This window comes from Ipomoea nil, unplaced genomic scaffold, assembly GCF_001879475.1.
Source record: "Ipomoea nil cultivar Tokyo-kokei standard unplaced genomic scaffold, Asagao_1.1 scaffold2426, whole genome shotgun sequence".
Lineage (NCBI taxonomy): Eukaryota > Viridiplantae > Streptophyta > Magnoliopsida > Solanales > Convolvulaceae > Ipomoea > Ipomoea nil.
The window spans coordinates 151,999-156,248 of NW_017618854.1; positions in this window are offsets into that span (position 1 = coordinate 151,999).

Here is a 4,250-nt window from a genome sequence, read left to right on the forward strand (position 1 = left end):
GAAGACGATAGGAGCGTGTTGATCGAGGTGTCGAAGGGAGTCGTTCAGGTGCTTATCAGCCTACTCGATTCCACTTCTTCACCGGAGATTAAGGAGAAAATCGTCACCGGCGAAAATTTCTACCGTCGACTCGAGCAAGCTGTTATTTCATCTTTCTTTTTTATTTTTTTGAAGTTTTTTTATTTAAAAAATTATTAAAATATTTTTTAACCGCCATGTCATATAATTACCTGGTCAACAAGTCACTTTGGGTTCAATTGCTTTAATTTGTCATGTTCAAGGACCTAATTGTAGTATTTTTGAGTTGGATGGCCTAATTGCATTTTAGTGTGTAGTTCAATGGCCTATTTGACCCTTATTCCAAGAAAATAAATAAGAAAGTATAAAAACGTCATTCTTGGTATTGTTTTCTGTAATTCAAGACATATACAAGGAAAAGAGGTGAGCATAGTGTGTTTTTATTTGGAATAAGGTTCAAATTGGCCACTGAACGTAAATTGAAAATGCAATTAGGTCACTGAACGAAAAAAAATAAAGTGCAATTACACCACCGAACACTAAAAAAACGTGCAATTAGGCCACTGAACACTCCAAATGTAATCGTTATACCGTGCACCAGGGTGCGCACAGCAATGTGCGCCCTGCGCCTCCCAAATCGACGTCGTTTTGTTAAGTTGTTAAAAAAAAAATCATCTGTTTCGAATGCACATAAATTCATAACAGAATACACATAAACTCATAACAGAATACACATAATCTAACATAATACATAATACACATAAACTCTTAACATAATACACATAAACTCATAACATAATACACATAAACTCTTAACTGAATACACATAAACTCTTAACTGAATTCACATAAATTCATAACACAATACACATAAACTTTTAACTGAATACACATAATGGGGTTTGGTTAACATAATACACATAAACTCTTAACTGAATACACATAAACTCTTAACTGAATACACATAAACTCATAACACAATACACATAAAATTTTAACTGAATACACATAATAAGGTTTGGTCTGTTCAGAAGAACAGAGTGAGGTCAACATGACGTCAGCATGAAATGCACGCGTTTTTTGGCTAGACGCACATTGCTATGTGCGGCGTGGCGCACGATATAATTTGCCCTCCAAATATATGCAATTTCACCTGATAGCAGGTTACCTGCTTATGTGGCAACTGAATTGATATTTTTAAATAATTTTTAATAATTTTAATTTTAATTTAAAATAAAATAAAATAAAATAAAAACGACCCCCTTCTCCCCCTCTTCCTTTGTCTCCGGGGAAGAGGGTGTTAATAATGTTACATATTCTATTGTTATATTTATTGTAATAGGTTTATTATTTTATGTGGTGCTAGTCTGTTTGACTTAGACTAGGCTATTAGATAGGAGTAGAATACGTTATCTATTCCTATTACTATTGTAACATCTATCTTCAGTAATTGAATTTTGAAATTCCTTTCTCATCTGGTATCAGAGCCAGACCAAAGGTCATGGGTTCGAATCTCAACGCCACTCGTAAGCGGCTACGGTTTACCGGTCCACGTGTTGGTTGGAATCCACCGTACACGTGAGGGGGCGTGTGAGCATATATCCATTAATGTGTATCCAACTATGAGCTTAAGCTTTTAGTTGAGGTGGAGCACATGTTTCAATTTGTGAGCATATATCCATTAATGTGTATCCAACTATGAGCTTAAGCTTTTAGTTGAGGTGGAGCACATGTTTCAATTTGGTATCAGAGCAGGTTTGGGTTAGATCCTCCTGTTTTTTCTCCACCACTCCCAAAATGTCGACTAATTCTTCTGAACGAACAATCACCACCACTGCCCACCATCCGCCACCACTTCCAATCCCCTCTCATCGGCACATCACTTTGTGTCGATTAAATTAACCTCCCGAAATTACCTTTTCTGGCGTACACAACTCGTCCCGTTCCTAAAAGGTCAAGAGTTGCTCGGGTACGTCGACGACGAGATTGAGTGTCCGCCGGCCACCATTGCCTCCTCCCCTTCCGGCGAATCTGCATCCGGCGTGGCAACCACCACCGGGCAAATCCCGAATCCGGCGTACAGATCATGGTGAAGCAAGACCAGTCTATTTTGTTGCTCTTCGTCTCCTCCATGTCCGACGAGGTGTTGCATTTAGCGGTTGGCCAGAGCACGGCAAAGGAGGTTTGGGATTCCATTACTGCCGCCTTGGGATCCAGTACGCGCGCTCGCTGCCCCAATCTTCTTGGGCAGTTCCAGTCGCTGCGACAGGGGAATTCCTCACCGGCGGATTACATCGGCCAAGCACAGCTCCTGGTCGAAGCTTTAGCGCTGGCCGGCCGCCCTCTTTCACTGGATGAACAGAACTTATGGGTGTTTAGGGGTCTACGGCCAGAATTTAGGTCGATGGCAGCCTCCCTCACTTTGAATGGTAATTCGGTCTCCCTTCCTCAACTTGCCTGATTTTTTACAGGCTCAGGAGTTCATCTACTCCGATGAACTCCCGATCGCGAACGTAGGCGGTGTCTGCCAGGTGGCGGACCTCCGCCAGCGCTGTATGCAGGTCGCGGCAGAAGCCAGTCGTCTGATGGCTCGTCTGGTGGTCGACACGGCTCCTCAAATCAGGGCCGTGGTCGCGGCAACCGGGGCGGACGAAGGCCGTGGAGGTCGCAGGTGGCGGGGCAGCTTCGGTGTCAAATTTGTCGGGCAAATGGACATTCAGCAATCTATTGTTACAAAAGGTTACACACGCAGCCTCCACGAATGCCTACTCGGCGAATGTTGCGGTCTCCGGTGATGAAGTGGCGTCGACCGGCGGTTTGGTTCCCGGACACGGGGGCTTCGGGCACATGCGACGCCAGATGCCTCCATGATGTCACAATCTGTGGACTACAATGGTGGGGACGTGCTCCGAGTCGGTAATGGTACGGGTTTAATATTTCACGTGTTGGGTCCTCGTCTATTCCTTCCAAGTCTAAATTGTTACAAATGTCAAATGTTTTACATGTGCCAAATTTATCTGTCCCGTTGTTATCAGTTCAAAGATTTACTAACGAAAATAATGTATTCTTTGAATTTCATAAAATTGTTTCGTTGTGAAGGATTCGATAACTCGGGCAATTCTGCTTAAAGGACCTACCACCGGTGGTTTGTATAAGCTCCTACTACCGCAGTCTCCTTTTGCGTTCATTACTTCCCGTACCACTCCTGTGATGTGGCATCGTCGATTGGGCCATCCTCACAATCAAGTTCTTCAAAAAGTGTTGCCTTTCTGTTCGGTCGTTCAGAATAAATCCAAGTCCATGAGTTCGTGCACCGCTTGTCATCTCGGGAAAGCCTCTCGTTTTCCGTTAGATAGGGTGTTAAAATCTAGTGATAATGTACTAGACTTGTTGTATACGGACATTTGGGGCCCGGCCCCGGTCCTTTCTAGTTGTGGTTTTCGATATTTTCTTTTGTTCGTTGATGATTGTACGCGTTTCTGCTGGTTTTATCCCTTACGGGTAAAATCAGATATTTATAAAACTTTTGAATTGTTTCGGGTCGCGGTAGAACGCCAATTTGAGCGTTCTATCAAATCTATCCAATCCGACCTAGGGGGTGAATATCAAAAACTGCATAAAATATTCCAAACTTTGGGAATTAACCACAGACAATCCTGTGCCTACACCCATGAACAAAATGGGAGGGTAGAGCGCCGGAACAGACACATAGTTGAAACCGGGCTCGCCTCCTTGCTGAAGGCTCAGTACCCCTTGAATTGGGATTATGCCTTCGAAACTGCTACAACCCTCATAAATTACCTACCCTCGTCAGCACTACAGTTTGAAAGCCCATATTACCGCCTATATAAAACACCGCCACCCTATAATTTTCTCCGTGTCTTCGGGTGTAAGTGTTACCCATATCTACGCCCTTACAACAGGCACAGATAGAGTATCGCTCAACCCGTGTGTGTTCCTAGGTTACCCTCCGTCATATAGGGGTTATAGATGTTTGGACCTAACAAGTGGAAAAATTTATATCTGTCGCCATGTCCGATTTGACGAGTCTGCTTTCCTTTTTCAGACTCAACAATACAGGACACAACACAGCAGGCGGTTCAGTCCATCCCTTGGGGATCGGGTCAGTTGTGACTCATCCGGCCCTGCCTTTGTACATGTTCCGCCCGAGCCTACTCCACAAGTCCAAGAACCTGCACCATTGGCCATTGAAGGTCCCACGCAGGCTACAC